This window comes from Xenopus laevis, chromosome 9_10S (assembly GCF_017654675.1).
Source record: "Xenopus laevis strain J_2021 chromosome 9_10S, Xenopus_laevis_v10.1, whole genome shotgun sequence".
Classification (NCBI taxonomy): domain Eukaryota; kingdom Metazoa; phylum Chordata; class Amphibia; order Anura; family Pipidae; genus Xenopus; species Xenopus laevis.
In genome coordinates, this window is record NC_054388.1 from 29,531,408 (window position 1) to 29,543,958 (window position 12,551).

Here is a 12,551-nt window from a genome sequence, read left to right on the forward strand (position 1 = left end):
AACGCCCAATTTTAAAAGCATAGGATCACCACTAATTCAAAGGGGGGGTATGGGGTGCTACAACCACTGAAGCTATGCCACAGCTCCTGGCGAAATATACAATATCAAAACAGGGGGGTTGTGGGAGCATTATGATCATAACTTTGTAACAAAATAACCCCTGTTTTGGGTACATATGCAATAGCATTTATTATACTTATATATACTTTAAAGCCTTTAGCGTGCTCCCACAACCCCCCTGTTTTGATATTGTATATTTCGCCAGGAGCTGTAGCATAGCTTCAGTGGTTGTAGCACCCCATACCCCCCCTTTGAATTAGTGGTGATCCTATGCTTTTAAAATTGGGCGTTTGTTTTGGGAATATCTCTCCTTTAAAAGACTGATTGCTGGCTGGGGAGGATTTAGCCCTCAGTGAAAAAACAGCGTTCAACGGACATTGATTACAGGTAATGCTAAAATGCACATAAAATATAAAACAAGTTAGGGACCGCCATTCGGGGTTTACCTTGACGTGGTATGGTGGCTTATCAATTTTATGATCATAACTTTGTAACAAAATAACCCCTGTTTTGGGTACATATGCAATAGCATTTATTATACTTATATATACTTTAAAGCCTTTAGAGTGCTCCCACAACCCCCCTGTTTTGATATTATATATATATATATATATATATATATATATATATATATATATATATATATATATATATATATATATATATATATATATATATATATATATATATATATATATATATATACCAAAAATACTGTACAAAAACCGCACTCACAGGACTTTATACAGGTGCAAAAAAGATCTGTTTATTTTTTACGACGTTTCGGCTTCTATTACTGAAGCCTTTCTCAAGTGAGCCTTGAGAAAGGCTTCAGTAATAGAAGCCGAAATGTCGTAAAAAATAAACAGATCTTTTTTGCACCTGTATAAAGTCCTGTGAGTGCGGTTTTTGTACAGTATTTTTGGTTTACATAATCTTTGAATACTGCACCCAGGCAGCTGTTTTTTCATGCATGAGTGCTCCAGTTTTGTGAGATATATATATATATATATATATATATATATATAGTAACATAGTAAGTAAGGTTGAAAAAAGACACATGTCCATCGAGTTCAACCTTTTTTTTTTTAATTAACTACCTATCTGCCAGTTGATCCAGAGGAAGGCAAAAAAAAAAACCCATCTGAAGCCTCTCCAATTTGCCTTAGAGGGGGGAAAATTCCTTCCTGACTCCAAAATAGGACTAGTCCCTGGATCAACTTGGACTATGAGCTATTTCCCATAACCCTGTATTCCCTTACTTGCTAAAAAGCTATCCAACCCCTTCTTAAACCTATCTAATGTATCAGCCTGTACAACTGATTCAGGGAGAGAATTCCACATCTTCACAGCTCTCACTGTAAAAAACCCCTTCCGAATATTTAGGCGGAACCTGCTTTCCTCTAATCCAAATATAAAGATTATTTAGTTTTTCTATGTAATAATAAAATAGTTTCTTGTACTTGATCCAAACTGAGATATAATTAATCTTTATTGGAAGCAAAACTAAAACTATTGGGTTTACTTAAGGTTTATATAATTTTCTAGTAGATGTAAGAAGTTCCAAATTATGGAGTTATCCGGAAAACCCCAGGTCCCAAGCATTCTGGATAACAGGTCCCATATTTGTATTTGGTAATGCATTTATTTTTTTTAAAAATTATCCAATAACATATCTGTGTGTGGCATAAGTAAGTGAATTGGTATTCACCAATCCCATATCTGTATAAACAATACCCAGAGCTATGCCTTTTAATGGGTTACCCCTTAAACAATTTTTACTCTGTGCTCACTATATTTGATTATTATACTGAGCTACCTTCCACATGGGTATTGCCCTGAGCTAACCCCTATGTGAGCATAGCCTAAGCAAGTGATGTTATATCTTTAGGGCCAGTATAGGGCTAGTTATTTCTTATGAAGCCAGATTATATTAAAAGCATGATGTAAGTGAAGTTTGTGGAGCCTCTGATTAGATTTGTGGAAATTAAAATCCATTGGAGGACCACATCCAGGCCTCCAGTAGCATAACCCCGAGCTAAACTAGCCCTTGTATGAGCATCCCCCAAAAAAATAACCTCTGCTCTATCGAAAAACATTAGCTTAAAGGAGAAGGAAAGTTGTTTCACACTTGGGGGTGCCACATGTTAGGCACCCCCAAGTCAATGTATTTACTTACCTGAAACCCTGGGCTTCCGTGGTGCTCGCTTGAATAACCCCGGGCCGGTGCCGTTTTCTGCTTATAGAAGCACCGGCCCGGGGTTTCAGGTAAGTCAATACATTCACTTGGGGGTGCCTAACATTTGGCACCCCCAAGTGTGAAAGACTTTCCTTCTCCTTTAAGCTAACCTTTGTTTGCACCTTATCCCAAGCTAACCTCATATGAGAATTACCCTAAGATAACATCTGCTGTATATAGGTACAGGTATGGGACCTGTTACCCAATATGCTTGGGACATGAGTTTTTCCGGATAAGGGGTCATTTGGACCTCCATACATTAATTCTGCAAAAAAATGTAAACATTAATTAACCTAATAACTCTCCTCTAAGTAGTAATTATATATTTGTTTAGATCAAGTACAAGGTACTTTTTACAAATGTTTGAATTATTTGAAAATATTTTCAAATTATTTCTGGATAACCTTAATTTTGAGCATTAATGCTGACAGAACCATGTTTTTACCTAATCACTTTGTCTTAACGTTTACCAGATATAATTCTAACAATTGAAGGATCAAAACTTCCTGATGCCTGTTTAGCAGTGAATGAGGTCCCTTGCTTTATATGCTGATATAGTCATATAATTCACTATGCAGTAATGATGTGAGGGCTTCACAGGCCACTACCTGCACATCACTGTTTGACACAAGCCTGAGGTATTGCCTTACTCCTAGCAGTTTTCCTTTCCCTCATGACCTCCTTGCTCTCTCACCTCCACTCAAATAAAGCATCTCAATCTTGTGCATGAATATTAACATGGTTGTCTCCAGAGCTTTAAAGAATCAGAAAGAAAGCAAACATATCTTCTGTGCCTGATGGGTGAGGTGGCACCTTTTCCACAGGAGAACGGGGCACAAGGCAGGGCAAGCAGCTTACAGGGTTAAAGTGCCAGCATTAAATTTTCAATTGTGCATTTGGGGTTAACCTTTTTCTCTACATTTGTCAGCTACTTCTTTTAACCAGCAATCCTCCCTGGTGAGCTTTCAAAGAAGCCTAGATTTACAGCCTTAGCCGCCTTTTACCTGATAAGTCTCTCTGAGAATTTGCTGGAACAGTTAATAATGAAATAAATTAGTTGGATTTCAAAGCGGCTGACCTGGGGAATATCCTTTGTTTTATTCTTTTTCCTGTGCTTTCGTGTCCTCTGTTCTGCGTTATTCTTACTTGAAATGAAACACCAAAGCTAAAAACAGATTTCTGTGGGTGATGGAGCATTTAAGCATTGTTCTTGTACCTGATTGAAAAATGGTGGGTTGCCATCCAGACCTACTGGTCCAATTAAGAAAATGTCCTAACTGGCCAATGTTTATTAAATTCCATAATGCAAATATTTTTTTTTTATTTACTGCAAAGGATTTATTTTGTTTATGATCATATTCCTTGCACAAGTTTATTGGATTAGATTTACTAATATGGTGTGGTAAAGTGACCACAGAGAAATTTAAGAAATATGTGTTTTCCCTTTAAAGGGAAAAACATGTTTTTCAAAATCAGTTAATAATGCTGCTTCAGCAAAATTCTGCACTCCATTTTTCAAAAGAGCAAATAGATTTTTTTTATATTTAATTTTGAAATCTGACATGGGGCTAGACATAGTAAGATTCCCAGGTGCCCCATGTCATCTGACTTGTGCTCGGATAAACAGTCACTCTTTACTGCTGCAGCATAAGTTGGAGTGATATTAACCCACTCCTTTTCCCCTCCAACAGCCTAAAGGTGGCCAAACGCAGGGAGGGGGGATGTCGCCAAACGAGCGCATCTCTCCCCAATATGTCCACATTGAAGTGGAGGCAATAGATGCGCACGTGATCCGTTTTCCTGGCTGGCTCTTTCTTAAAGCACAGGATCAGGTAAAATGATCATGAGATGTCTTCCTACACATTACAAGTATAAAAAATATACTTCTTGGTTCAGGATTAAAATGTTATATGGTAGAGTGAATTTATTGCAGTGTAAACAATGTATGTAATTTATAAATAAAAACCAAACTATAAAAATCATGACGGTATCCATGGAAGATGTAAGGCACAAGGGAGATCTTCCTAAACAGAAAATGGTGTCTCTGTTTAAAGGGTTTTGCTGTCTGGCCCAGGAACCTATGGTTTTCTAGAAGGAACAGGCAAGCCAGACAATCCAATCTATTAGTAAAGGTTGCATACACAGACTGTCCTGTGGAAAAGTATTTCATTCTAGTGAGACTGTTAGGAAGCTGTCTTTGAGCAGGACACAGAGCAGAAAGGTTACCTGTCTGTATTAGGAACTTCCAGAGGGGCTGGGGGTGCTCTGCAACTGCAAGGAGCAGAGTGAGTCCGTTATCAAGTGGCAGTGAGAAACTGAGAAAGTCAGGAGGCTGAGGAATCCCCCCAACTGAGTATCGCGAGTACAGGGGTGACACCAAAGCTTGTTTTCTTGTAGTCCACAAGGGGCCCAGTTTAGTTAGGGAATTCATAATATGTGTAAAGGTAGTGCCCAATGGTAATGCTGAAAGGATCAAAGTAAAAATTATATTTTCTCAAAAGAGACTGGAGCAGACTAGAGAATGAATAGATGAGAAAGATTAATAAAATAGGGCATTTGGAACTAAAACACTGCTCCACCAGTCACAAATTTTTGCAGGGAAAACATGTTCCAGACAAATTGTTATGTTCTCTCTAAGGATGGACTATGAGGAACAAGAGGAAATTATTGCACCTTTCCTATGGCTTTTCTTTGTCATTACCATCATTAACAGTCAGACCCAGCGGCTTGCTGAGGAGCACCAGTGCTCTGGCATTTGCACTTGTAGGAGGTGCGGGCAGGCAGTCGGACTATGCAGTCGCACCACGGACGGATGCAAGGACTGCGCGGCCTAGGGGCGCCCGCAATACAAATCCGGCCCTGTTACCAGTTCTCTAGGTTCTAACCACTAAGCATCTGATTAGACCAGCCTGTGTTGTTTTGTTTAGATTTATATTGGTAGACATATGTGTATAATTGCATCTATAGAGCATGCAGTATGTGGAAGGCTATGCCTTTTATGGGTCCCACTAAGTTAATCCACCATAGAAAATATGGCATGTGAGACTACAGTTCAGTGATTGCATTGGCTAGAAGAGTATGTTATGTTTTGGTAGCCGAGGATGAGTAGAGTATAAATGCTTGGCCCTTTGTATAAAGACCACATATTCCCCCTGTGAGGCATGGGGAAAGTCTCCAAAAAAAAACTCTTCTTGATGAAAAAATAAAACCATAGGTTTATTTAACTTTCCAGACCTCCATAAAAAAAAAAAACAATAAGAGACTCTTATTTAACAGTTTAGAAACTTTCAAAGCAGACTGTTACAAAATAAAAAAAAACAAAAAAACACCACTTTAAACCAGCACTTCTAACTTGTGCTTTACAAACGACTCCCCTGCTTTCTAATCACTCCAGCCTTTTATAGGAGTCAGAACTCCCACCATGCACTGCAGCATTCCCTTTAAATTCCAGGAAGTGCTTCTGACCTGCCTCTTAAGAGGTGCAAGCCACCACACCAGGCTGTATCACTGGTAAAACTTTTAACTTCAAAGCTGCATTTGCAATTACGCTGTATTTTAAAATCCTTCCCAATATAGTTAACACAAATTACATTTCCTATGCATAGGTGTACACTGTAGCATTTACCTTACACATTTAAATGTAACACACAATACCAGTAAGGTTTTTAACATAAACTAGTTAATTACATGCATGGTTCACAGGTACTGACAGATTTACAGTAAAGAAAGGAAAGTGCATTAGGGGGCCAGCCTAATGGAGAAAAGGAAAAGTAACAGAAAGGAATACCATTCACCCAGCATAGGTCTGTCAGTCCATGTGAACACTTGCATTAAAACCAGTGTGACAGATTTTAGTACATATTATATACAATTTGAAGCAGTACCATTCACATCTCCACACCCCCTATATTAGGAAAGCAATTGGGCAAATGTAATAAACAGCAACAATTAAATAGTATGCATCTTAAAGCAATATTATGCATTATTCACATCACATAGTCCTTGGTCCATGCAGGTAGTTTTTTGATTCTCTCAGTATGCCTTATAGGTTCACTTTCTTCAGGCCTATTGCAGTTGGCATCAGGAGTAGGAAAATGTCCTTCATCAAATGGAGCTTCTCCAAAGTCATTCCAACAGGAGCAAGACGACTTGCATTCCATATGCCTCCATCAGTCAGTTCATATGTGTATGTTCCTCGCTGGCATCTCACTTCAAATGGTATAGTAAATTTAGATTGTCCTTGTTTCAGTATTCCTGGTTTCTTAATTCCGACTAAAGATCCAGGCTGAAAGTGCACTTTTCTTGCACCACCTTTTCTGTCCAAATAAGCCTTGCATTTGGCTTGTTGACAATGTCAGCAGTAGATGATTTTGTAGGCACAGTATTTTGTGGAAGTTTGATGTCTGCGACATGTAACTTAGTGCTCATCTGTCTGCCATATGTAATAATTCAGCTGGAGATGATTGGGTTGTTTCATGGCGCTTTGCTCTGTAGTTATGTAGGAACTGATAACAGGTAACAACCAGCTCTCTCAAAGCTGCTACAAATTGTTCTGTGGATTCGCCATTACGCTGTCCACGTTGGCGGAATTTTTATCTTTCAGCCAACACATTTAGTCTTGGCACAAAAAAGTTCTTTATAGCAGTAAGAGCAGTTTCATAAGTCTCATCAGCTAATGGAATATACGCTGTCCCTCTGTTCCCAGGCAGTGAATAAGTAAAGCACGCTTTCTAACAGCAGAAATCTTCCCTTGGTCAGCAGCAATAATGTAATTTTAAACAAACGGATCCAAGCAGTAAAAGGTATGGTAGGCTCACCAGGGTTTGGGAGAAAAGCTGCAGGCTGCTGCAGAGGTAGAGGAGACATCTCGTTTGCCAATTTGTTATGTTTTGGTATAGGATGAGTAGAATATAACAGTGCTTTATTAGCAGGTTCATGCAGCCATCACACTTCAACAGTAGATTCAACTCTAATACTTTTAAGCAGTATTAGTGTAAATAGTGTAAATAATATGACTCCTGTGTCACCCAGAGCCTGGATTATAAAGTGTAATGCAATAAAGCCTACATCAGAGGAGAAGAACTTGTGAACCAGAAAGAATAGCCTTTCTAAAAACAGTTCTATTGTGAATTGTTGGCTCTTTCTGAAAGCACATGACCAGGCACAATGACCTGAGATAGCTGCCTACACACCATTATAACTAAAAAAATATATTTGTTGATTCGGGAATACAATTTGATATGGTAGAGTGATTGTTTGTAATGTAAACAGCGTAATTTAAAAATAAAAATATCATAAAAATCATGACAGAAACTTTTTAGCTATTTTAACAAGGCCTGTGGTCCCTTTGTCAAAATACTTGGAAATTCTAGGTGTGGTGTATTGACTTATCTTTTTTAAAACTATGAGCCTATAGTTAAACCAGTCTTGTCCAGAGGGTATCTAACTGCAGTGAGTCAGTGGTTATATGTGATGCAAAGTGATAAAGTGCGGCATCTCATTCTTTTACCAGAGTGGAGATAGTGCTGTGATCTCCAGCTGTTGAATCATGAATCCAAGCTTTTGGGATTTTGAGATTTGTAGTTTGAAATAAGCTGCAGGGCTACAGAAGGCTAATAGGAACAGATATCAAGGGCACTTAGGGGTCCCGAACATATTTTGTAGTAAAGATTGTTCAAATTACATTGGCTTATGTATTATGTAAATATATCATTTTATTTGGCACTGATGAAGGCAACTTAAAACTTTAGAATAGCTGCATGTGAATGTGAGACAAAATGATTGCCCAGTAAAGACATTCACTGAAAATCCACAATTGTATTTTGTTTGTTTTCTGGCTTCTTCCTTATTCCTTGCTTTATAGCCCTGTCAGCATCAGATACAATCATCCCCTCCATGACTTTGTTCCTTCAGTGACTGGTTTGGGCATATATTGGAATATTTGTCTCACATCACCAAAATTATCACCAAATTATCCAATAGGGTGCATGGGCAAATGTAAACAGGATCTATTCATTCAGACACACCATTAGGAATGCACAATTCCAGAATTTGGTTCTGCCAAATTCAAGTCTTTTTCAGCAGGATTCATATTGTCCAAGTCCAAGAGCTTGGCCAAATCAAATGAAAACCCTGAAAACCCTAAGTGTTAAAACTGTTTGTACGTGTGCTCACATATTTGTACATACAAATGCCAATTCTGTGGTGCAGAACACCCATTTATGGCCCCCGGGAAAGGATTCTGTTTTGGTTCAGGATTTGGCTGAATCCCATGTGAAGCAAAAGAGGATTCCGTTCGTCCCAGCACACCATAGAACAAAACAAGGATACTCTTAATTGCAGGCAAGAAAGTTAGGTGTTTGTATAACTGGGCCCTTAGCATGGTAAGCCATTGCAGAATAACAAGTACATACACACTAGCAGGTACCAATTAGGAGACTGTTACTGCTGCTAATGGTGCAGGGTCTTGTGCCCCTTTCTATCCATCTGTAGAAGAGGAGAGCTGCAACCTAGCAAAATGTAGCTGTATCAGGTACTGAATTTAAACAGCCTCAAAATCTTATTCTCTGAGGAATCACCTTTATTTGGTAATAATCCACCTCGCCATCTCTCACTGTCATGTCTTCAACAGCGGCTCATAACTTCAGCACCAACAAATTACAATGATTATTCCGAAGCGCTGAAAAATTCAATTTTTTCACTCATAAGTGACCATGAACCTTGCAGAAGGGCAGAAAGGTGCAGTGGGATTTTTGTTTAATTGAACATTTATGCAGCAACATTCTTTCTCTCCTTATGCATTTAACAGTGCCCTTTAAAGAGGAAATGTACTTCATGTACAGTAGTTTGCATAGATTTCAGGCTGCAGAGAGTGCACGCATACAAAAGCAGACGTAGTGGTTTTTGACTCATTTGTTAGTGCCAAAGATGGTGACTGAGAGGGCCAAGGGGTCAGTATAACTGGTGAGCCTGCAAGGAGGATTTGATGCAATCATTTTCATAACAAGGGTTGTCCATTTAAATTATTAATGAAAATGTAATTCAGATTCTCATGTGTATAAATACACAGTATATATATATATATATATATATATATATATATATATATATATATATATATATATATATATAAATGTATATGTATATACTATATATATACAGCTATTGAAAGCAGCATCTGTCTTTATCTTTCTATTCATTGCTAGATCTGACCCATGAAACAATATAGTAAAAGCCAGCTGATTAATGGAACTGGTGGTCAACTGATACTTTGTATTAAGAGTTGGAACCAGGTAAGTCAGTAGAACAATTCACTTTAAAAAAAAAGTAGTTTTTGGGTGAACATCCCCTATAAATGAAGTAAGCTTTAGTATCTAATATAAAGTATTTTTTTTATTACAAATAGGGTGATTTCTTGAGCATTATGGTTTTTCCCAGTTGCAAAACTACAGTACCCGGACCCCCTGCAAAAATCTTCATGATGTGAACAGGAACTCCCTGGCTCCTCCCTACCTGCCCACTTGCACCCACATTTCCTTTAGAAAGTTCATGGGTGCATGCAGGGCAGCCATCAGGGGGGGACAGGGGGGAGAGTTGTAGGGGGCACCGAGGGTAAGGGAGGCCCTGCCACGCTGAACTTTATTGATTATCCTGGCCCCCTTGCTTTCTGAGAGCTGCCGACTTAGGGAAGGCAGGGTGGGAGCACAAGGGGAGGTATCTTCTGTCCATTACTTCCCCTTATTGGTCACTGAGTTTAAGTCCCGGTTGAGCTGCTCAGAGATTGGATAGCTGAGGTTTGAACTTCTCCTCCAGCTCATCGAATCACCATGCAGCTTTACCAGGACTTGAAATTCTGTGACCAATAAGGGAAGAAATGCTCACTGGAAGAAGACTCAGCCACCTGTGCTCCCCTCCTCCCTTCTGTAGTTGGCAGGTCACTTACAGCAAGTGGACCACACTAATGAAGTAAGTGTAACATGGCAGGGCCCCCCTAAAGGTAACCCTTTGTGGTCCCTGTTGTGTGGTGGGGCCCTGGGCACCAATTTTTTTTAAACTTCTGGGAGGGCAAGTTTTTTTCATGGACGTTTAAGGGGGGCCCTGGCCACCAATTTTCTTACAACGTGGGGGGGGGGCCTGGCCACCATTTTTTTCCCCATGTGGTGTCCTAGCCACCAATATTTTTTAATGGGAGGCCCTGACCACAAATGTTTTTTTTAAATGAGGAGGCCCTGACCACAAATGTTTTTTTTCAATGGGGGGGCACTGACCACCAATATTTTTTTATTAACATGTGGGAACCATAGCCACCAATGCTTCTGCTGAGTCGCATGCAAGTGCTCCTATTAAAAATATAGTACCTTGGAGCCACTGCTGAGGATCACACACTAACAAGATTTTAACAAGAGCCTAAAGTGATGAAACCCCCAACTTGCATCTGATTTGCTCACAAAGACATGTTCATTTTGACACAACACAACTCTTTGCACAGATTATTCTTAATTGTGGAGGAAAACTCTGCACTGTGACTAAAAGAAAGACTGGGGAATTGCTGCCGAAAATTGTCTTGCATGATGCACTTGCAGTTTTAAATGACCCTAAATATATGCGCCAGAGGTAATGCAGTGCTGCAGACCTATAGTCGAGAGCTAATTCCGACAGGATCCCTTAATAGGCTGAGCTTTGTTTGGCAACCAATTGGAGTTTAATGAACAAAAAAAATCACATTGCATTGCAAATTTTTAAAATGTACAACATATATGTTAAAGGGGACAGACATGTACTGTAACATCCCTGTAACTTATGGTATCCAAAAACCCAGAGTAAACTCCAAGGTCCTGGGCTCGACTTGAACTTCTGCCTATAGCAGCCGCCTTTGGGAGGAGCCCTCCACTACTCAGATGCCACCAGGACTTATTGCAAGAGGACAAAGGGGGAAGCTCTGGACAGGCAAGGGAACCATAACATATAACTGGAAGGGACAGGCCAGGTCAATACCAAACAGACAATGCCCTACCAAATCAAGAAGCTGAAGCATAGTCGAGGTCACAGGCCAAGGTCAAACACAGATCAGAAGTGCAACACCAAATCAGGATCCGAAGAATAGTCAAACACAGGCAGGAGTCAGTTCAGGCAGCAGGAAAGCAAAGTCAGGAAAAGGCAAGGATCAAACCAAATACTGGAACTTAGAAGCACACCCAGGAACTATGGAACATAGACCTATACTGGGCAATGAGTCAGAGTAGAATAGGGGGTTTTATAGTCAGTGAATTAGATTACACAAATCAACTGTGGCCAGATTGGCAACAGGTGAACTAAGCCATGCTTACCAGATATTACCAAGCATGGCCATAGGAGTCAACCAAGGCCTTTTCTGTCAGATAGCAAAGTACAGTGGTAATGCAGGCAGCACAGGAACACCAGGTCCCTGGTTCAACTCCAGGCAGGTTATTCCATTACCGACCTCTCTAAGGGTGCCCACTGACCCCCTAAAACTGCCAGGGAACCCCACCTGAAATTGTTTTGAAATGGTCAGCATGGATAACAGATGCTGGAACCCAAGATCTCTCCTCAGGACCAACACCTTTCCAGTGTACCAAACATACATGCTGACCATTAGCAGAAATCAGAGAATGGGCAGAATTCTGTGGAGCAGCTCTGGTTGGTCAATACTTGAGAAATTTTTTATGATGCTTACCAGAGGAAAGTAGTTTTGATCCTTCTGACAAATTTTAGGAACTTTACAACTTTACAAAGAGATTGCCTGGAGGCACATTAGATGGTAAATTAACCTGGGCTTCAGACAAATCTGGGCTCAGAGCTGCCACCATTACTTCCCCCAGTGACAGCGGGATCAGACACAGATTTCTCCTGAGGACTAGAGACAAAACTCCTAGGAATTGTATCTGCCTTAGGATTCCTTTTCCCCCGGCCTATAGGTTTTGTTAATAACACAATCCACGTGGGGGTTGTGTTTGGGTAACTAGGGGGACTGTACATATAACTGAAAAACCATGAAAAGCATGAATCAATAGGATCATCAGGATAAGCTTACCGCTTTCGAAAGGTGGGTCCAGGTGCTCATGCCCCAGACCTTCAGCACAGGGGAGTAATTCACAATAATTCGATAACAGGCATGCACCACTCTGGAATACCAATCGTGAAAATAGTAGAATCCAAGAGCCAAAGTTTAAATATAAAAATAAAACGTTTCTTTATTTTACATTATGTCTAAAAGATAAAGGCTTTATCTTTT

General features: G+C 39.7%; 1 protein-coding gene across 7 annotated transcripts in view; it reads left to right on the forward strand.

Annotated features, from left to right (window-relative positions):
* Positions 1-12,551, forward strand: part of LOC108702718 (RNA binding protein fox-1 homolog 3) — a 614,603-nt gene that overhangs the window by 139,855 nt on the left and 462,197 nt on the right. Inside the window, exon 5 of one of the 7 annotated variants that reach the window (XM_041578497.1) lies at positions 9,505-9,591. The exons of the other annotated variants lie outside the window; for them this stretch is intronic. The gene's annotated coding sequence lies outside the window, so the exon portion shown is untranslated. The remainder of the gene's footprint in view (positions 1-9,504; positions 9,592-12,551) is intronic. 7 annotated transcript variants of the gene reach the window in all.